Source organism: Ranitomeya imitator, chromosome 6 (assembly GCF_032444005.1).
Source record: "Ranitomeya imitator isolate aRanImi1 chromosome 6, aRanImi1.pri, whole genome shotgun sequence".
NCBI classification, from domain to species: domain Eukaryota; kingdom Metazoa; phylum Chordata; class Amphibia; order Anura; family Dendrobatidae; genus Ranitomeya; species Ranitomeya imitator.
Genome location: NC_091287.1, coordinates 378,825,021 through 378,849,141, shown reverse-complemented (window position 1 = coordinate 378,849,141; position 24,121 = coordinate 378,825,021). Strand labels below are relative to the sequence as shown.

General features: G+C 40.8%; 1 protein-coding gene across 1 annotated transcript in view; it reads right to left on the bottom strand.

Annotated features, from left to right (window-relative positions):
• PIEZO2 (piezo type mechanosensitive ion channel component 2) overlaps nucleotides 1-24,121 on the bottom strand; it is a 628,465-nt gene that overhangs the window by 502,645 nt on the left and 101,699 nt on the right. The window lies entirely within an intron of this gene.

The following is a 24,121-nucleotide window of genomic DNA, read 5'->3' as shown; positions in this document are numbered from 1 at the left end:
CCTAACTTTAGCCCCAACCCTAACCCTAACTTTAGCCCCAACCCTAACCCTAACTTTAGCTCCAACCCTATCCCCAACCCTAACCCCAACCCTAACCCTAGCCCTAACCCTAACCCTAGCCCTAACCCTAGCCCTAGCCCCAACCCTAGCCCTAACCCTAGCCCTAACCCTAGCCCTAACCCTAGCCCTAACCCTAGCCCCAACCCTAACCCTAACCCTAGACCTAACCCTAGCCCTGATGGGAAAATGGAAATAAATACTTTTTTAAATTTTATTATTTTTCCCTAATTAAGGGGGTGATGAAGGGGGGTTTGATTTACTTTTATAGCGTTTTTTATATCGGATTTTTATGATTGGCAGCCGTCACACACTAAAATACGCTTTTTCATAGCAAAAAAGTTTTTGCGTCTCCACATTTTGAGACCTATAATTTTTCCATATTTTGGTCCACAGAGTCATGTGAGGTCTTGTTTTTTGCGGGACGAGTTGAAGTTTTTATTGGTAACATTTTTGGACACGTGACAGTTTTTGATCACTTTTTATTCAGATTTTTGTGAGGCAGAATTACCAAAAACCAGCTATTCATGAATTTCTTTTGGGGGAGGCGTTTATACCGTTCCGCGTTTGGTAAAGTGGATGAAGCAGTTTTATTCGTCGGGTCAGTACGATTACAGCGATACCTCATTTATATCATTTTTTTATGTTTTGGCGCTTTTATACGATAAAAGCTATTTTATAGAAAAAATAATTTTTTTGGCATCGCTTTATTCTCAGGACTATAACTTTTTTATTTTTTTGCTTATTATGCTTTGTGGCAGCGCGTTTTTTGCGGGACAAGATGACGTTTTCAGCGGTATCATGGTTATTTATATCCGTCTTTTTGATCGCGTGTTATTCCACTTTTTGTTTGGCGGTAAGATAATAAAGCGATGTTTCGTTTTTGTTTATTTTTACCGCGTTCACTGGAGGGGTTAACTAGTGGGACAGTTTTATAAGTGAGGTCGTTACGGACATGGCGATACTAAATATGTGTACTTTTATTGTTTTTTGTTTTTTTTAGATAAAGAAATGTATTTATGGGAATAATATATATTTATTTATTTATTTATTTAGTAATTTTTTTTTTTTTACACATGTGGAAATTCTTTTTTAACTTTTTTACTTTGTCCCAGGGGGGGACATCACAGATCGCCGATCTTACAGTTTGCACAGCACTCTGTAAGATCGGCGATCTCACTGACATCGCTGCAGGCTTACCAGCACCTGCAGGCGACCCGGAAGTACTCCCTGCAGGACCCGGATGCAGCCCCGCGGCCATTTTGGATCCGGGGCCTGCAGGGAGAAGACGTTCGGTACAAGGTGAGCACATCACCTTGTACCAATCGTCTCAGGGACGCACGCAGGGAGCCCCCTCCCTGCGCGATGCTTCCCTGTACCGCCGGCACATCACGATCATGTTTGATCGCGGTGTGCCGGGGGGTTAATGTGCCGGGAGCGGTCCGTGACCGCTCCTGGCACATAGTGCCGGATGTCAGCTGCGATAGTCAGCTGACACCCGGCCGCGATCGGCCGCGCTCCCCCCGTGAGCGCGGCCGATCGCATATGACGTACTATCCCGTCACTGGGAATTAAGTTCCAGGTCACCTGGACGGGATAGTACGTCATATGGGATTAAGGGGTTAAGAAGAACACACCAAATACTCATCGTGGGAACTTAACCTCAGGCCTTCAAGCACTTGACTCAGAATCACCCCATTTACTCTACAGATGGATTTGAATAGCGGTAGATGTGCAGTACCCGGCTACCCCCGACATCGGTAACAGCTCATAGGTGGGGGTGCCAGGTGTCACCCCCCCATTGTTTAGACATTGACAACCTATCATATGGAATGGCCATCAATGTAAAAGTAGTGGACAACCTCTTTAAGGTTACAAAGCTCTAGTTTGATAGAATGATGTCCAATTTTCTGACATATTTTGTTCTTTGAGGAATATTCAGCAATTCGACTGGTACTTATAGGTGTTGTCTGTTAAGCTACAAGTCTGCAGTCACTCTAAGTGACTACGGACTTGGAATCCTCATATTGCATAGACATTCCAAAGACATTCCAAAGACATACTGATAGGGAATTTAGATTGTGAGCCCCAACGGGGACAGCGATGATAATGTATGCAACCTGTAAAGCGCTGCGTAATATGTTAGCGCTATATAAAAATAAAGATTATTATTATTATTATTATTATTATTACATGCACTGCATGCTGTGAGGATTCTCCGGTGCCAGCGCCAGGAGTGGCAGACCGGAAGTATATGATTTGCATACATGGAGGCCTCATTCAATTAAAGTGTATTGAATGAGTCCAGGTACAGTCTAGTCCAAATGTGACCACAAGTATGCAAATCACATGCTTGCGGCCACACAACCGCCACTCCTGGCGGCAGCACCGGAAAATCCATATAGCGCACAGTGGCCATGACGTGAGGATTCACAAGTCTGCAGTCACATAGAGTAACTGCAGACTTGTAGCTAAGTACCGGACAACTCCTTTAAACAAAATGTTTCTGTGTTGTTCAGAATATTTTTTATGATGTCATGTTTTTCCGTAACTAGTTGGACATCCGAGTGAAACTTGAGCATTGTTATGGTAATATTTACCTCTCTGAATGATTCATTTACTGGTTTGATTGCTTTTGAGAAGGGCATGACCAAGTACCAGGTTATCCTAGGCAATTCCCCAAGTCATGGTTTTCTCAGCTCCTTTGACTTTGACAATATGTTGGCCTCGTCCATGAACTAGCAGCCAACTGTGTCAGATTGTATATCAATCAATGAAACATGTGCTACATACAAAGAGAATTATTCTTGGATATGTAACTATATCATATCTTTGGACACAGGTACACCCCATGAAAATTATCTAGGAGATGGAGTATTTTTATCACATTCTGTTATTATATAACTAAGGTTACCAACCATAAGGAAGCAATAAAATCTGGAAAAAAAACACAGATTATTAAAGCTGTATGTTTTATCAAAAACAATACATTTTTCCTTGTTACCCACTTATTAACATAAACCAATGAATAAAAAATATTCCCATGACTTTCATTCTCCAACATCTACTTTAAGAAAGGTCACGAGAATGTGGAGTGAATAAACCTGGAGAAACATGAGGCTACCATGAGTCATCACAAGGTTATGGAGTTATGAGACTGCAAAGGGTGTGGAGCAACAGGAGTTATATGGTCGTAAGTATCAAACAACATAGTACTGAGTATACTTCTCTCAGACCACCAAGAATAAGCTATGGAGACATTCTGTACATACTTCTGGGCAAATTGTTTAAAGACTATAATTTTCAGCACTTGTATCTAATGGATCAGCTGAAATGTTACACTAAATTTTAAACAGATTTATGTAAGCAGATTAATGGGGAACTTTTTATTACTATTAGAGCAATGAGACTATGAAACTGTCCATGAGAAAAGGGATATTCCTGGGTTCAAATCTCACCAAGGACAACATCTGCAAGGAGTTTGTATGTTCTCCCCGTGTTTGCGTGGGTTTCCTCTGAGATCTCCGATTTCTTCCCACACTCCAAAAACATACTGATATAGAATCTAGATTGTGAGCCCCATAGGGGACAGTGCCGATAATGTCTGTAATGCGCTGTGGAATTAATGGCGCTATATAAGTGAGTAAAATAAATAAATATTCCGGCTTGCTGTTACTTATTCCTGGGCTGCTCGGTGCTCAGATGACGGCTCTGCAGTGGCATGATAATTCAAACAAAAAGAGAAAATCCATCTCTGATGAACAAACAATCCTCTTTATTCACATGAATGATCATGATTAAGAGTGCAGCAACACCTGAGATAAGTAGATGCCGATGTCCGCGCAATACTAGCTCTTAACATGAAGTTTTACTACATGTCCTCTGTTTCACATTTAAGTGAATACAGAACATTGCCTGTTCGTCAGAACCAGATTTTCTCTTTCTGTATGAAACTCTCCACAACACCATGTTGTAACTGTTCATTCATTGAACAAATTATAAGATGTCCTGTATTTTTTTTATTAAAAGCGTGTGACCTATATTATTTTTTAATTATTATATAAACAAAAAAGTAAATATTCTCTCTTTTTTCTAATGTTTTGATTTTTGATTGGTACATTTTTGTACTTATGGGGTCACCATCTTGCCAGAGCAGCCTTGTAGCAGCAACATGGCCCATAGAAAACAATAGATTGGAGATGACTGATTACGGTAACTTCCATGCTTGAGTTGATAGACATCCTCTGTGATATGCATCAAAAAGGAGAACAAGGAGCATACCATAAGATTATATATAAACAGATCTTTATTGATATACATACAAAAGTTAAAATTTCAATCAGTAGTGCGTCATATTACATAGGTTCCAATACAAAACAGAAGAGGAACTGCCACTCCAATGTACCCCAATAGTACTGCAACAAGGACCACAAGGAGAGGAGAAGAAATACGATGTACTCCCCATATAAGATGTAAGAACAGGTAAGCCCAGAGTAAAGAAATAGATCCAGTATGCCTGTCACATATCTGAGCCCATGAGTAAAGTGCACATCTATCTAGGGCATTATCTCCATAATAAAAGGTGGGCTTACCAACAGAGGGGTGCAGAGGAGGGACACAGCCGGAGAGATGCTTTTACATCTTATATGGGGAGTACATCGTATTTCTTCTCCTCTCCTTGGGGTCCTTGTTGCAGTACTATTGGGGTACATTGGAGTGGCAGTTCCTCTTCTGTTTTGTATTGGAACCTATGTAATATGACGCACTACTGATTGAAATTTTAACTTTTGTATGTATATCAATAAAGATCTGTTTATATATTATCTTATGGTATGCTCCTTGTTCTCCTCCTTTTTGATATGTATTTTATGGAGCGGATTTATTTGTCTGGAGGTGCACTATTCTAGTGCTACTTTATCCAGACTGTCAATATGGTTTTGGGATTTTGCATATTACTATCTTCTGTGATATGTGCAGGGCTCACTGTGCAGAAAGGGGAAGAGGTGATGAACTTTTATCATCACTTATTTTAAATGAAGTCATCCTGTATTTATTTCTAGGTGATACCTGCCATTATAATACTGCCTGTGATGATAACGAGATGAGAAAGAGTATTTATGGGTAGTAGACTGCGATTGAAGATAAGCCATTTATTCAGAGCCTTATTCCCTTTTATAAGGAGTTAGGATTTTTTTCATTTTAGTTGAATGACATTTACCTCATAGCAGTTTTTGCATTTCTAAATGAACACTAAGGCTTTGTTCCCACAATGAGCTTTTGGTAACGCAGGTGAAATTCAAAAGACAATTTTTTTATCATCTGCAAAAGAAGTATGGTGGATTTATTTTTTGGTCTGTTATTGGTCTGAGTGTCTGCTTTAACCATCAGTGTGTCATAAGCTTATACTTGTAAACAGTCAGTGAGAAAAAACAGCACTCGGATTAACTCGGATGGCATCTATGTGCCATACGTTATTTTAGTGGACACAATCATTTGAATTGGGGAGCTCTGTCCATAAGGCTATGTGCCCATGTTGCGGATTCGTGTACGGATTTTTCTGCACCATTTTTGAAAAATCCGCAGGTAAAACGCACTGCATTTTACCTGCGGATTTACCGCGGAATTCCTGCGGTTTTTGTGCGGATTCCCCATGCAGTTTTACACCTGCGGATTCCTATTATATAGCAGGTGTAAAACGCTGCGGAATCTGCACAAAGAATTGACATGCTGCAGAAAATACAACACTGCGTTTCCGCGCGGTATTTTACGCACCATGTGCACAGCGGATTTGGTTTTCCATAGGTTTACATGGTACTGTAAACATGATGGAAAACTGCTGCGAATCCGCAGCGGCCAATCCGCTGCCGATCCGCAGCCAAATCCGCAATGTGTGCACATAGCCTAAGTCAGACAAATACAGCACGTTTCCATTTTTTATGACAATCATAGTTCACAAAAAATAAAAAAAACACATGACATAAATTGCCCCAATAGTATAATGTGATCAATGAAAAACACGACTAGCACATTATGACAAACAATGACATGTGAAAGAGCCCTTGTGAACTAAAAGCTCTGCACAATTCTGTAAGATTTCACTTAGGAATCTATGGATTATTACAATGCCACAGTGCAGTAGGATTCACAAATTAAATTCTACATACTGAATGTCCCTAATTAGCTTAATATATTTTACGGAATTTATTTTTTACGCTTACTTAAATAGTGCTGTCATATTCTGCAGCGGTTTACAAACATCATCTTCACTGTCCCCATTAAGGCTACAATCTACATTCCCTATCAGTATGTGTTTGGAGTGTGGTAGGAAACCTACACAACCACCTTGCATGTGTTGTCCTTGGTGGGATTTGGACCCAGGACCCCAGCGCTGCAAGGTTGCACATCATTCAGTATTGTATATGATTTATGACCATGTGATAGGCTATCAGTATTTTACAGCTGTGAAATCAATCCCCTGTAAGAATTGTGACATGTCCACATCCTGCTTATAACAGCAGCAGAAGGTTTGGAGCCGAGATTTAAACTTTGATATTTACTGCTCTTCTACCCATCTTTCAATCCATTTTAACTGAATTTCCACAAAACTTGTTTCCTGACATACTTGTCTGTCTCTTGTCTTATATACATTCCTTTTCCAGTTTGTTGTTTTTTTCTTAATCAGTAAATATTATAATTCAGTTCAATCATTAAATGATCCCATCTGTCCATTATGACCACCCACTTGTGCTGAAAAACTGTGTGTGTGGGCTGCTTTCACTCTGGGTCCTGATGAGTACTCACTATTTCAATTCAATATAGTTTTATCTTATTTTGTTTAACATAAATATTAGAATATAAAAGTAAAATATTATTCTTGCAGGCTCAAGTAGCTTCTGGATTAGATTATGATGATTATTTTAAGAATTTATCATTTCTGAGACTAAAATTGTCCTGACATGGATCCAGATTCCCTTGCACTCATATTCTTCTGAGAAAATGCCAATCCTTATTGTAACACACTTACCCGTCCAGACACCACTCTGACTCCTTTCCTAGCAGCGGCTTTGATGCCAGGGCAGCAGCGCACTTTCTGATGCTGGATGGTGGTACATGTGCCACCAAGCCACTATGATAGAAAATGTTGTAGGGGTGAATGATGATAAGTCAGCTGGCCAGTCAATAACTAGTGTAAGACATGGGACAAATCAAAGGGCAAGTTTGGAGGCCTCTAGGGGGACGCACGGGGTCCTCAATACACTCTCTCCCGTTACCAGTTACTATATACTTTACAACTCTCGAGCGCTTTCATTAAAGGTTGACCCTTTGACTGCCTGACTTTATTTTTCCGTTTCTAAAGCCTCTGCGTTGCACTGTTTATTGCAGGCAGCAAAATAAGTTAAATGGGAATCGATCAGTAAGCTGGTTTTGATGATCTGACAGGAGAGTCTGTTATATGTCTTTATCTGAGCTCTTGTTAACTATTTTATAACTACAGACCACATCTAACTTGCACCTGCAGGGAAACAAACAGCCTGAAAAAGGCAAACGATCTAGAAAACATTTTTATGAAACACTGGAGCTATACTCACGCTGCTTCTTGCCAATTCACAAACTTGCGGTTCAAGTGTAGAGAGTCACCAAAAGATTTTTCAATTCAAGGATCCCCATAGTTTGTAAGCTTGCGAGCAGGGCCCTCACTCCTCCTGGTATCTGTTTTGAACTGTATTTCTGTTATGCTGTAATGTCTATTGTCTGTACAAGTCCCCTCTATAATTTGTAAAGCGCTGCGGAATATGTTGGCGCTATATAAATAAAATTATTACTATTATTATTATAAGGATACAGTAGCCGAGTCCCTCTTATGACATAGCAGTTCTCTGCCCAAGATTCTCCGTTTTGTATGAACGTAAAGGGAACCTGTCACCTGAATTTGGCGGGACCGGTTTTCGGTCATATGGGCGGAGTTTTCGGGTGTTTGATTCACCCTTTCCTTACCCACTGGCTGCATGCTGGCCGCAATATTGGATTGAAATTCATTCTCTGTCCTCCATAGTACACGCCGCAGGCTTGAATCGCAAGTATATACTGTATATATACTGTAAATATATTTATATTTAATACAGAGCTAGATAGCAGAAAGCCGGTAATTTAATTGCCGGCTTTTGCTTTCTCCTTATCAAACCCGACAGGATATGAGACATGGTTTACATACAGTAAACCATTTCATATCCCTTATATTTTTACATATTCCTCACTAATACTGTTAGTAGTGTGTATATGCAAAATTTGGGAGCTCTAGGTGTTAAAATAAAGGGTTAAATCACAGAAAAAAACTGGCGTGGGCTCCCGCGCAATTTTCTCCGCCAGAGTGGGAAAGCCAGTGACTGAGGACAGATATTAATAGCCTAGAGAGGGACCATGGTTATTGCCCCCCCACCTAAAAACATCTCCCCAAGCCACCCCAGAAAAGGCATATCTGTAAGATGCACCTATTCTGGTACTTGGCCTCTCTTCACACTCCCCTGTAGCGGTGGGATATGGGGTAATAAAGGTTTAATGCCACCTTGCTATTGTAAGGTGACATTAAGCCTGGTTAATAATGGAGAGATGTCAATAAGACACCCTATCCATTATTAATCTAATAGTTATAAAGGGTTAAATAAACACACATACATTATGAATAAAGTATTTTAACTAAATAAATAGACGTGGGGTTTTAATATTTTTATTGTACTCTCAATCCAACGGATGACCCTCGATCTTCTGAAAAAAATTGAAAAATAAAAAAACACCAGTATCCCATACCTGTCCGCCGTACAGTCATGTCCAACAATGAAAATCCATCTGAAGGGGTTAAATAATTTTACAACCAGGAGTCTGCTAATGCAGCTGTCGCCCCTGGTTGTAAAAACTGGGGAATGAATGGAATGCAGCTTCGTTGACTTGCGGTGCTGCGCCCCCTGGTGGCATAAACTCATATGAACTCTAGCATGAGAAAATATTCAGAACAATTCCCACACTAGTGTTCATATGAGTTTATGCCACTAGGGGGTGCAGCACCGCAAGTCAAAGAAGCTGCATTCCATATATTCCCCAGTTTTTACAGCCAGGCGTGGCTGCATTACCAGGCTCCTGATTGTAAAATTATTTAACCCCTTCAGATGGATTTACATCGTGTGACATGACTGTACAGCAGACAGGTATGTTATATTGGTGTTTTTTAATTTTTCAATTTTTTTCAGAAGATCGAGGGTCGTCAGTTGGATTGAGAGTACAATAAAGATATTAAAACACCATGTGTATTTATTTCCTTAAAATACTTTATTCATAATGTGTGTTTATTTAACCCTTTATAACTATTGGATTAATAATGGATAGGTGTCTTATTGACACATCTCCATTATTCACCTGGCTTAATGTCACCTTACATTAGCAAGTTGACATTAACCCTTTATTACCTCATATCCCACGGCTACTCGGGAGTGGGAAGAGAGAGGCTAAGTGCTGGAATAGGTGCACCTTTTCTGGGGTGGCTGGGGGCAGATGATTTTAGCCAGGGGGGGACAATAACCATGGTCCCTCTCTAGGCTATTAATATCTGCCCTCAGTCACTGGCTTTTTCGCAATACACTGACAAACGCAGCATACTGCCCCATAGAGAAACATTGGTCCGTGTGCAATGCGTTGTTTTTGGGCCTCTCATACGTCCGTATTTCTCTCTAGTGTGACCCCGGCCTAACAGTGCCAACCTGACAGTGCCTGCAGTTTGCTTAGCAAAATCCTGCTGACAGGTTTGCTTTAATAACGTTCATGCGGGAATAAGGTTCACCAGTTCATTAAAAGACGCGTTCCACTTTAATAATTTGGTAAATTTTATGAGTGGTATGGCCTCTTTGCACCTTAACAAAAATATTACTCCAGTGAGGGACTGGAATAATATTTCTGTTGTAAAAAAAATGTTGTCACTTTCGATGAATTAGAAGAGCAGGTGTAGCCATGCTTATTTCCTCCCCTGCTCGTTTTTTAAACTGGTGTAAAAACTCCAAAAGTGCCAACATTTTTATACAACTCTGCATTATGCAAAAATGTTACAACTACTTAAAGTTTTAAACTGGCGTAAAAGCTATGATGAATCGGCCCCATAGCATTCTCTGTATGGATAGATTTCACAGGTGGGGATCAGCTATATATTACAAAGACAGCTCCAGTGTGCCAAAAAAGAAGCTGCTCTTACAGGACAGGTCTCCTTCATTATCACCCATAAGGAAAAGGCTGATCTTCAGAAGACAACACCTGTGAATACACAACATAAATTGTTCTGCAACAATTGTGCAGCAATTGTAATATTCTAGTCTGGTAATTCTGTTATCCCACAGAAAGAAAATGCTCAATGTATTTCATCACTTCAACAAATTAAATTACCAAGTTCTGCTTTGTGTTCTCTCTAGGGCTCAATCATTATTTTTAAGCGCCTGTTTCTTGGTTAGTAAAATCATTCCGAAATTGCACTGACATTATCAGTTACAGCAAATGAAAAGCAGCAGTCCGCTGTCCAGTGCTGTCAACTAAAAGAAGACATGGGTAATTACATAGATCTGGTGAATGAACAGTTGTAATTAGATGTGTGTTTGCGTAATCCCCAGAGTTTAAAGTGCCACAAATAATCATACATTTCTGGACAAGAGGACACAAATCTGAGTCAGAAAGCATGTTTGCTAATGTTAACAACTGGTCTCCCTGGTAAAGTTTTTCCAGACGTTTCCAGTACAACACTGAAAGCAGTTATTACGGTAAGTCAAACCTTCCTGTAAATGAACCACAAAGATAACGACTGATGGTTTAAGGATTACTACATCAACACATACAGTTTACATCTATGTTACAATAAACACCTCAAATGGATGTCACCTTCTCATACTATCTTCTGCATATCTTGCAGCGCTGCAAATCTAAGCTATAAACGGCAGTTTCAGAAATTTGCTCAGTTACAGGCAATAGAACCTCTGTCAGAAATGTACAAAATTGTGCAGGGAAGTGATGAGCAGTTACCTATTATTTATTGTCAATGGATAATGTGTTATCAGCCTCCATCTTTATAATTTAATTGTTCACTTTAAAGGAAACCTGTCAGCAGGATTGTGCTCCTACAGACAGTGTCAGGTCGACGCCGTTATACTGAATACAGTGATATCTTGGTTGATAAAATCTGTCTTGTGGTTGTTGTTTAATCTTTATTTTCAGTTTTGAGTTGTGGATATGCTTGTGCCCCAGAGCGGCCTGTGGGGGTCTTCATGTGGTGCTCTAATTAGCTATTCATACTGATGGCTTATGACAGGTCACTGATCCCTAAGTGACCTGCTCCCTATTTTACATACTGATTATTATATGTATTGAGAAAAAAATCACATTCAGCAGGTAGGCGCCGCCGGTGACGCCTGCGATGCTGCATAATCACATCTATAATATGCATTAAATTGTTTTATTTAGTCACATTCATTTATTCTGGAAAAAAAATCTCTCAAAATGACGCCATTTTGAAAAACATTTTTTTTTTTTCAGAATAAATGTATATGACTAAATAAAACAATTTAATGCATATTATAGATGTGATCATGAAGCAGTGCATGCGTCACCGGCGGCGCCTACCTGCTGAATGTGATTTTTTCTTTTTTGAAAACATATAATAATCAGTATGCAAAATAGGGGGCAGGTCACTTAGGGATCAGTAAACATAAGGATGAATGCCAAATGCCAAAACCTATGCCAAAACATGGTATCCATCCACAGACAGCTGTTTCGGGGTGTTTGCCCCTCGTCAGTGTGGAGTAGGAAACTGGCTATTAGGAGCAGTGCCTAGTAAAAGGACTATAAACATAAGGATGAATGACCTCGGGGAGACCAAAACATCCAACTCTGCGGAGACACCATCACATGTTTCTCAACGCAGTGAACCAGAACACTGCTCCCATCCCTTATGGGAAATATGCAAATGCATGTAGAAAAGCCGCGGAGACACCATCACGTGTTTCTCAATGCAAGCAATAAATAGCCAGGTCTTTCACCGGGAAGGAACAACCACGGGAAGGGCAGCATCCAAAAAGGAAAACCACCTATGCCAAAACATGGTATCCATCCACAGCGGTATCCATCTATAATTATTCAGTCTTGATTCAAGATGTTACAGTTCAGGAATTATTAAAAACATTTACAGTAGGTGATCTATGTTATTGTCAAAAGGTGTTATTTTGCATCCAGTCTTTTTCCCTATAATCTAGTTTCTCGGAATGTCTAGTACTCATTTCTCTGCCGAAAACACATAGATTATTGGGTTTCTGTCCTTCTTTCTGCTCGTACCTACATACTCTGGGGAGTCAATCTGTTCTGGCTCCTCACTCGGAAATGTGAAGGAAACAATGGAGACAAGTACACTGTTTTAATGTTTTCTTACTAATCAGTGGTTTATATCCCTCCATAAACAAAAGGGTTGAAGTGAAGCTTTCTAAGACTAAAAGCATAGAAGACTTGCCTGAAACAGCTCTGTGCAATACACCCATCAATACTGTACCTTTGATAATAAATTGCATCTCAAAAAATATACACAAATACAAAGAATAATATGGCACCAAAGCAGTTGTAGATATATAATTTCCTCAAGGGACATCACTACAAATATAATCTGTCTATAATTTAGGTTGCGTTAAATATCCAGGAAACACCTCTCAATTTCTTGCTATTTGGTCAGTCTTTCCTTCATAAATGGGGCAGCACGTACAGTAAAAGAGTATAGTAAAAACTCCATGTCAAAACAGTCAATAAACAGATGAGTACATTATCAAAACTTTACATAATAATATACGGTAAAATATCTGGCACAAGTTTTTATACTTACTTACCACTGCCACTTCTAAACAAAGATCCAGAAATAAAGATTTTAGGAACACTATGTCTATTTTACCATCAACCTGCACAGGCAGTGTAAAATGTGAAATTCAAACCACAAACAGTAATTGCAAACATATTGAAATTGCCTGCAAAATCAGTATCGATGCCAAGTAAGGTGGTCCATTTGAAAGGCTAGTATGTCAGTATATAATGTCTAGAGTAATAGAAGGTAAGTAGTTAGTAAGAGTCCAGAGGGTCCTCTCCTACAGGTGCTAAGTTGGAAATATGCTCTTCGATCGATGTTTAATAGCAAGTCAGAGCTGTTCTTCATGAATGAGCAGTGCCAATGTGTAGATATAATATGAAAGGATTGAGTTTGAATATCTATCGCTTCATGTCTTATGCTATTACGATTCTCCATGGGATTGCAGCAAGTTGGAGCTTATAATAAAATCCTGCTCTTATCCAGGAAGACCAATTATTTCATGTGTGGGCACCCTTACTGAGCAGGTATCTGGATGGGTAGAGGGTATTCTTAAACCCCTGGTAAAGGATACACCCAGCTTCATTCAGGACACAACTGACCTATTGAATAAACTATCAGCAATAGGTCCTCTACCAGAAGGAACCATCCTGGACACCATGGATGTGGAATCTTTGAACTCCAATATCACACACCAGGATGGATTAAATGCCTGTAAATTCTTCCTGGAAAACACAGGGACTGATGCGGATTCTGTGGTGAAACTTATAAAATTCATCCCCATCCGCAATTACTTTGAATTTGACAACAAGATCTATCTACAGGAGACTGGCACAGCAATGGGAAGTAAAATGGCTCCACAGTATGCAAATCTTTTCATGGCCAAGCTTGAAAGCGACTTTTTGTCCTCATGTCCCATCAGGCCTCTGGCGTACTACCACTACATTGATGACGTTTTAATCATCTGGACGGAGTCTGAGCCACAGCTAAAGACGTTCCATGAATAGTTTAATCAATTTCATCCTACCATCAACTTGACAATCAACTACTCCTGTACTGAAATTAACATTTTGGACACCATCATTAAGCTGCAGAACAATAAAATAGAGACATTCCTGTATCAGAAGCCAATAGACCACCCAACATACCATAAATGGGACAGTTTCCATCCAAAACATAAACTCCATTGTCTACAGCCAAGCCATCAGATACAATCGTATATGTTCCAACCCAATGGATAGGGATGAACACCTTGGTCACTTCAGAAAGACCTTTTTGAAACAGGGCTACCATCCAAGAACAATTGAAAACCAGATCACAAGAGCCACCAGAATATCAAGCAATCATCTGCTACATTACAAAGCGAAATAAGAAAATAACCGGGTGCCTCTAGTAGTTACCTACAATCCAAATCTAGAGGTGCTAAGGGGAGCTGCACGGAAATTATAACCTTTACTACAAAAAGATGCCCCCTTACAATCCATTTTTCCAGACCCCCCACTACTGTGTTTTAGACAGCCCCCAAATTTAAGAAGCTTCACTGTAAGAAGCTCCCTTTCCTCTCCAACAGCTGCAGGTACCTTTCCTTGCAACCAGAAAAAATTTAAAACCTGTCCATTTATAATGACCACGGACAAGATAAAGATCCCCAATTCACATCAGGACTACAAGATACCAGGTACTTTCAGCTGCGTCACTTCTAATGTGGTGTGTTGTGAATTCTGTGGCAGAGTTCACTCCTGTGGTCACAAGTGGTACTTCGGCTGATTCTCTCTGGGAGCTTCCGTTTGTGGAGGAAAGTGGTACTGCAGCTTCTGAGTTTCCTCCCTCAGGTGATCTGGTGAGGTCGTTAGCTGCTTCTCTACTTAACTCCACCTGATGCTTTGATCCATGCTTCCTGTCAATGTTCCAGTGTTGGACTTGTGTTTCTCTGGATCATTCCTGTGGCCTGCTGCTCTGCATAGCTAAGTGCTTCTTTGCTATTTTTTGCTATTTTTTCTGTCCAGCTTGTCTATTTGTTTTGCTGGAAGCTCTGGGACGCAAAGGGTGTACCTCCGTGCCGTTAGTTCGGTACGGAGGGTCTTTTGCCCCTTTGCGTGGTTTTCTTTAGGGTTTTGTGTAGACCGCAAAGTTATCTTTCCTATCCTCATTCTGTCTAGAATATCGGGCCTCACTTTGCTGAATCTATTTCATAACAGTACAGGAAGCCTAAAGTACTAATGATTCTCAATAGAGGGAAAGAAGAAGTTCTGAGACCATTTTTTTCCCTTTGCACTGTGATTTGTCTTTTTTTTCCCCTAGACATTTGGGTGGTTCAGGACACAGGTGTTACAATGGACATTAAAGATCTGTCTTCATGTGTAGATCAGCTCACGGCAAGAGTTCAAGATATTCAAAATTTTGTGGTTCAGAATTCTTTGTTAGAACCGAGAATTCCTATTCCAGATTTGTTTTTTGGAGATAGAACTAAATTTCTGAGTTTCAAGAATAATTGTAAACTGTTTCTGGCTTTGAAACCTCGCTCCTCTGGTGACCCAGCGCAACAGGTTAGGATCGTCATTTCTTTTTTGCGTGGCGACCCTCAGGACTGGGCATTTTCTCTTGCGTCAGGAGATCCTGCATTGAGTGATATCGATGCGTTTTTCCTGGCGCTTGGATTGCTGTACGATGAGCCTAATTCAGTAGATCAGGCAGAAAAAAATTTGCTGGCTCTTTGTCAGGCTCAGGATGAGATAGAGCTATATTGCCAGAAATTTAGAAAATGGTCCGTGCTCACTCAATGGAATGAATCTGCGCTTGCAGCCATTTTCAGAAAGGGTCTCTCTGAAGCCATTAAGGATGTCATGGTGGGATTTCCTATGCCCGCTGGTTTGAATGAGTCTATGTCTTTGGCCATTCAGATCGGTCGACGCTTGCGTGAGCGTAAATCTGTGTACCATTTGGCGGTATTACCTGAGATTAAACCTGAGCCTATGCAGTGCGATAGGACTATGACCAGAGTTGAACGGCAAGAACACAGACGTCTGAATGGGCTGTGTTTCTACTGTGGTGATTCCACTCATGCTATCTCTGATTGTCCTAAGCGCACTAAGTGGTTCACTAGGTCTGCCGCCATTGGTACTGTACAGTCAAAATTTCTTCTGTCCGTTACCTTGATATGCTCCTTGTCATCGTATTCTGTCATGGCGTTTGTGGATTCAGGCGCTGCCCTGAATTTGATGGACTTGGATTATGCTAAACATTGTGGGTTTTTATTGGAGCCCTTGCAGTGTCCTATTCCATTGAGAGGAATTGATGCTACACCTTTGGCCAAGAATAAGCCTCAATACTGGACCCAGCTGACCATGTGCATGGCTCCTGCACATCAGGAGGTTATTCGCTTTCTGGTGTTGCATAATCTGCATGATGTGGTCGTGTTGGGGTTGCCATGGCTACAAGCCCATAATCCAGTATTGGATTGGAATTCCATGTTGGTGTCCAGCTGGGGTTGTCAGGGGGTACATGGTGATGTTCCATTTCTGTCAATTTCGTCATCCACCCCTTCTGAGGTTCCAGAGTTCTTGTCTGATTACCGGGATGTATTTGATGAGCCCAAGTCCGATGCCCTGCCTCTGCATAGGGATTGTGATTGTGCTATCAATTTGATTCCTGGTAGTAAATTCCCAAAAGGTCGACTGTTTAATTTATCCGTGCCTGAGCACACCGCTATGCGCAGTTATGTGAAGGAATCCCTGGAGAAGGGGCATATTCGCCCGTCATCGTCGCCATTAGGAGCAGGGTTCTTTTTTGTAGCCAAGAAGGATGGTTCGCTGAGACCGTGTATAGATTACCGCCTTCTTAATAAGATCACTGTTAAATTTCAGTACCCCTTGCCATTGTTATCTGATTTGTTTGCTCGGATTAAGGGGGCTAGTTGGTTCACTAAGATAGATCTTCGTGGTGCGTATAATCTGGTGAGAATCAGGCAAGGCGATGAATGGAAAACTGCATTTAATACGCCCGAGGGTCATTTTGAGTATCTAGTGATGCCGTTCGGACTTGCCAATGCTCCATCAGTGTTTCAATCCTTTATGCATGACATCTTCCGTGAGTACCTGGATAAATTCCTGATTGTGTACTTGGATGACATTTTGATCTTCTCGGATGATTGGGAGTCTCATGTGAAGCAGGTCAGAACGGGTTTTCAGGTCCTGCGTGCTAATTCTTTGTTTGTGAAGGGATCAAAGTGTCTCTTTGGTGTGCAGAAGGTTTCATTTTTGGGGTTCATCTTTTCCCCTTCTACTATCGAGATGGATCCGGTTAAGGTCCAAGCCATCCATGATTGGACTCAGCCGACATCTCTGAAAAGTCTGCAAAAGTTCCTGGGCTTTGCTAATTTTTATCGTCGCTTCATCTGCAATTTTTCTAGTGTTGCCAAACCATTGACCGATTTGACCAAGAAGGGTGCTGATTTGGTCAATTGGTCTTCTGCTGCTGTGGAAGCTTTTCAAGAGTTGAAGCGTCGTTTTTCTTCTGCCCCTGTGTTGTGTCAACCAGATGTTTCTCTTCCGTTCCAGGTCGAGGTTGATGCTTCTGAGATTGGAGCAGGGGCTGTTTTGTCACAGAGAGGTTCTGGTTGCTCAGTGATGAAACCATGCACTTTCTTTTCCAGGAAGTTTTCGCCTGCTGAGCGAAATTATGATGTGGGCAACCGAGAGTTGCTGGCCATGAAGTGGGCATTCGAGGAGTGGCATCATTGGCTTGAAGGAGCTAAGCATCGCGTGGTGGTATTGACTGATCATAAGAACTTGACTTATCTCGAGTCTGCCAAGGCAGAAACATTTCAAGGCAGAAACATTACTGTGTCCAACAGTTATTAGATATATGAAACTGAAATAGCTGTTGCCAAAAAAACAATTTTTAGAAAACATTAAGCTTAAGATTAATAGGGGTGCCCAAACTTTTTCATATAACTGTAACTGATCCACATTGTGAAGAATGACCAGGTGCCAGATAGTTCACTGAAGATGTATCAAAACCTGTCTATATATTATTTAATGACTACCCTAAAAGCTTAAATGCATAATTTATTTGCTGTACCTGTATTTAACTGTTTGCATTAGTGATCTGCAAACTGTGGCTCACTAGTTATGGTGAAGAAACTACTATACCTACTTGAACTGCACCCTGCAGATTTCACAGCATGATTTCTACCTATTAAAATAACTGAGAATTTAATAATGTGTAAAATCCTACTGCTGCAGTGATTTACAGGAATGATCTAAAACATTAAAAAACATAAGTAAAAGATTGAGACAGTAAGGTACCGTATATCCAAAAATGAAACAGAGAAGCACATTGCTACGGAGAGTAAAACTAATCCCAAACTATTCTTCAACTATATCAATAGTAAAAGAATCATAAGTGACAGTGTAGTCCCCTTAAAAAATTGTGAGGAAAGAATGGTTGTAGATGACGAGGAAAAAGCTAATATATTAAACAACCTTCTTCTCCACGGTATTCACGGTGGAAAATGAAATGCTAGGTGAAATGCCGAGAGACAAAGAAAACCCTATATAAAGGGTCACCAATCTAACCCAAGAAGAGGTGCGAAACAGGTTAAATAAGATTAAAATAGATAAATCTCTGGGTCTGGATGGCATACACCCATGGGTACTAAGAGAACTAAGTAATGTAATAGACAAGCCATTATTTCTTATACTTAGGGACTCTATAGCGATGGGGTCTTTCAATTAAAATAAAATATCAGAATTGTGTTATATCACATAATAAATACAATGCACTAAAAACATGTAAAACTGGATACAGCCAACATGCAACATAATCACCTCTCCAACCACAAGGACCCAATTCATTTTAAGTGGCTCTGAAATATGCCTTTGGAACGGAGAAAAAGCATGGAAGTCGCCACTCCATGTGGTTTTTAGTGGCATGCATACACGTTTTACATTAAAGGGACACTGTCACCTGAATTTGGAGGGAACAATCTTCAGCCATGGAGGCGGGGTTTTGGGGTTTTTGATTCACCCTTTCCTTACCCGCTGGCTGCATGCTGGCTGCAATAGTGGATTGAAGTTCATTCTCTGTCCTCCATAGTACACGCCTGCGCAAGGCAAGATTGCACCTTGTGCAGGCATGTACTACGGAGGACAGAGAATGAACTTCAATCCAATATTGCAGCCAGCATGCAGCCAGCGGGTAAGGAAAGGGTGAATCAAAAACCCCACCTCCATGGCTGAAGATTGTTCCCTCCAAATTCAGGAGACAGTGTCCCTTTAAATACAAATAATGCACTAAAACTTCATGTTGTCCACAGTTTCTTAGCATCTGTGCTTCACCAGAAATACAAATATTAGTGTTCCTCTGCATACAAAACAGATTATGTTGACACAATATACTGTTTTTTGCTGGTTTCCTCTACCTCAGCATACGTTTACAGAAAGATAATGGAAATAATGTATAGTCGGCAGCTGCGACATATATTTATAACTGTTAGGATAAAAATATAATCAATATTTTTGTAGTATATCTCTAAAGTGCTGTGACTCATGACTCCATGCATGTAAGACTGCACACCCAGGTGAATGCTTACAGGTAATTTTCTCCTCTTACATACCAGCTGTCAACACCTCCCACACTTTCATAGACAAGGTAAATGCTTGGCCTACAAGGATATGCAGCTGCTGGATTCATCCTTTGTGTTTTACTGCTCAGGGAAATAATGACACCATGTCATCTGAACAATAGGATTTGTTAGTTTGTTACAAAGAATAAACAGCTTGCTTGGAGTCCACACCACATTACTGACAGATATACTGAATATAGTCTCCGTAACTCAACAGACGTGCACTTATATAGTGCGGCAGTTTAATGACGGGCATCTGCATTCAGAATCCTCCACCAGCAACACATTGTGGACATTCAGTGCAAAGAGGACAGACTACTTACTGCTTATATGTCACACGTGGTAATAATATTGTGCCATGTATGGATGTGACAGGGCATCTGGTATGAAAAGACAATGAAATTTAAAATCTAAATTATCCCTAATTTAATAGCTAAACTAACCCTCCCTCAACATCTGGAAGGCTCCTATATGAAGGTGAGGTTTGTAGAAGAGTTTTCAGGTGTCCTGGACAGCAGACAAGCATGCGCTGACTAACCAGGAAACAATTAGTCAATTCCAATCACGTGATCACAGGTCCTGTAATATAAAAAGAACATGAAAGGGTTTTTTTCTTCAATATCCCCTGAGGAAGCTGCAAACACTACACGTGAAACGTGCTTTGGGGCTCTGTTCTTTTATCCTGGTGACTGCTATTTGGCACTGCATGGGTAAGGGAGCAATGTTAGGGATATGACCTTTTGCTTATACAATGTACAGATTGGGTGTGCGATTTACATGTCCACAGTGGTATTTACAGTGTAGAACACCACGCACCTACTATATATTGTCCTCTCTATGCAATTGTCATCTGTACCTTTTCTCATTGGGACCTCTAGTCTTTTATACTATGCAAATATTCTGTTACTTTGTCATTTAAGAATTGGATCCTGGTTGTTATCCATTTTTAATAAATAATTTAATAAAGATTTGTCTATTTTGCCTGAAAACTCCCTTTTGTCTAATTGCTTCATATATCACAGCTCTCTCATTTTTATGTTTGGGTCCGTGCCAGTATGTTGCACTATGAGACTTAACCCTGGTGTCTAGATGCACCCTCCAATGGTGGAATCCCGCTACGCTAAATAGCCCAGCCACTGTGTGAAAGTCAATCGGCCTGGGGCTATGCCAAACAGATACCCTAGCTACATATGTTTTCTTCTGCTTTTATGGTCATTCTTCAGTTGTTCACTATTTATATGATTCTTGATGATTATAGGTCTCTATTAGTGATGTGCGAATAGCTTTGTTGCTCGGGTCTGCTCGGAGATTTAGTTTTCGTCGTCTCAGTTGCATGAGTTACAGCTGCTGGACAGCCTGAATACATGTGGGAATTCCCTAACAAACAGGCATTGCTCAAATGTATTCAGCCTGTCTAGCAGCCGTAAATCATGCAGCTGAGGCAACGAAAACTAAATCTCCGAGCACTTACAAATACTCAGAGATCCCCCGAGCATGCAGGGGAGACCTGAGCAACAATGCTATTCGCTCATCACTAGTCTCTATATTTTACAGGAGCAATGCCATTGTATTTTTATGCCTCCTCTTGTAGTAAAATATGCAGCCTGAATCCCCATGTACCATAATTTATGTGCATGCGATGTGCTTTTAATAAGGGACATGATATGGGCAAAATCTGGTCCTGAATGGACTAGTTTTATATCTATATTTATTATCGGTTGTGCGGTGTCTACTGAGAGGAGATGCAATACAAGTGACATAGGTTCTATACACCAATGCTTCTAGCTGAAAGCCCTGGTTTACAAATCCGCCCTACGGCCTCATTCAGACGGCTGATTTTTCATTACGGGAAAAAAAAGGTGAGTTTCATCAGTATTTGGTCTGCTTGTTTACCATCAGTGATTTCTTCAAAGGAAAGAATAAATAAATTACGAAGGTTCTCTGATCTTTTGCAATGTTAATCACAGTCAGCACACACATTGTACACAAATGCCATCTGCCTGCTGTTCACGATTCTCACGGACCCCTAGATTTGAATAGATGATTTTGATCCGTGACATCAGTCAAAAACAGAAATGTCTCCATGATTTGTTTATGGACACACTGTACACAAAAAACACGGATGTGGATAGCACCAAATACTTAATGGGAATGTGTTCGGTCCAAGAAAGTCACAGATGTCTAAATGAGGCCTATGGAAGAATTCAGACATCAATGTATCGGGGGTTTAGACCAAGATGCATGGATTGGCCCTGGATCTTATGACCTCAACTTGACAGCCTCATGGACCATAATGCATGGACGGACCTGGGTCTACTGACCTGAACTTGACAGCCTCATAGACATATACAAGGCTGTCAAGTTTGGGTCAGTCTGTGCATCGTGGTCCGTACTCGGACTGAGATACAGGGACAACTGAATTCATTCATTTAATAATGAGGAGAGTGAAAAAAGGGGTGATGTTCAAATATTTTTCATGAAGATGATCTCCAGAAGTTGGCAGGTATAAGAAGATATTATCACATCTGTGCTACAACATACCTCTTGTGAATCAGAGAATGAAAGCATACATGGAAAGTCTAATGCCACAAAACTATAATGCCTAGTTGTGTTCACAAACAAAAATCTATACATCAGTTATCTGAAATCTTCACACTGCGTAGGGAATGCAATTCTTATAATTTCCACCAATATTTTCAACAGCTTATGAAAGAAAAAATTAATGCATACACCAAAAAAAGTCCTGACTAAATCTGCGATACACAGCAATTTCAAAAACATCTATCAACTTTTGTCATGGCTCATTTACACATCCGATTTCGCGTATGAGTGCTACGCACATACGAGCACGGTCCAATTTTCACGGACTATCATAATGGAGACGGTGGAGAAACTTTTTTTTAAATTTCTCCACATATGAGAGTAATGGATGACCCTAGGACCACACTCTGATCAAACTCTGAAAACAGGTCCATTTTTCTTGTTTGTGGAAAAATCAGACTTCTGAGTGAGGCCTAACTCTTACCCTATGTAATCTGTGAGCTCTAAAAATGACAGAGTTAAAGGGAACCTGTCAAGTCTAGAAATACTGTTTACCCGCACACAGATGAGGTAATTGTCCCATTGTCAGTTGGGTACAGGTGATGTAATGATTTGAGGATTAATCACATTGTAAACACATAGAAATTGTTTGTTAACACTAAAAGGGATTGTCTACTACTAAAGGTACCTTCACACATAACGATTTCGTTAATGATATCGTTGCTTTTTGTGACGTAGCAACGATATCGTTAACGAAATCGTTATGTGTGACAGCGACCAACGATCAGGCCCCTGCTGGGAGATCGTTGGTCGCTGGGAATGATCAGGACCTTTTTTTTGGTCGCTGATCACCCGCTGTCATCGCTGGATCGGCGTGTGTGACGCCGATCCAGCGATGTGTTCACTGGTAACCAGGGTAAATATCGGGTTACTAAGCGCAGGGCCGCGCTTAGTAACCTGATGTTTACCCTGGTTACCATTGTAAAAGTTAAAAAAAAAAAACAGTACATACTCACATTCCGGTGTCTGTCCCCCGGCGTCAGCTTCCCGCACTGACTGTGTCAGCGCCGGCCGGCCGTAAAGCAGAGCACAGCGGTGATGTCAACGCTGTGCTCTGCTTTACAGCCGGCCGGCGCTGACACAGTGCAGGGAAGCTGACGCCGGGGGACAGACACCGGAATGTAAGTATGTGCTGTTTGTTTTTTTAAACTTTTACAATGGTAACCAGGGTAAACATCGGGTTACTAAGCGCGGCCCTGCGCTTAGTAACCCGATGTTTACCCTGGTTACCCGGGGACTTCGGCATCGTTGGTCGCTGGAGAGCTGTCTGTGTGACAGCTCTCCAGCGACCACACAACGACCTAAACAGCGACGCTGCAGCGATCGGCATCGTTGTCTATATCGCTGCAGCGTCGCTAAATGTGATGATACCTTTAGACAACCCCTTCTCAATCTAAATGTTTGGCCCCGATAAAATAAAATAAGCTTATTGTCGCCTCCCGTGTCAACGCTGTTCTAGCAGTGTTGTCACTCTTGGTCCTGGTGCTCTCGTGCACTTGATATGACTCATAAGCCTGTCGCCCAATCAGCACTGTTCTCGCTTTCTGTCAAATTGAATATGAAGAGAAAGTGAGAGAAACTGCAGCACAGACTTCCCCTTCATGTTCAATTCGACAGAAGGCGGAGACAGTGACGCCAGCGCTGATTGGGCAACAGGCAACCACATGAGAACCCTGGGACAGTGAGTGCTAACACCGCTGGAACGGCGCTTGCATGGAAGGTGAGTATAATATTTTTTATTTTATCGGGGTAAAGCATTTAGATCGAGAAGGGGTTGTCCTATTAGTGGAAAGCCTTTTTATCTGATGAACGTGATTATACTATATCTGCATGTTATGCACATTATTAAGGATGAGTGATATGGTAATTATTAAAGATGTGTGATATGGTACACGACAGGAGTTACTATGCACTATTACTATTATTTATTTTTAGAGCACCATTGATTCCATGGTCTGTACATGAGAAAGGGT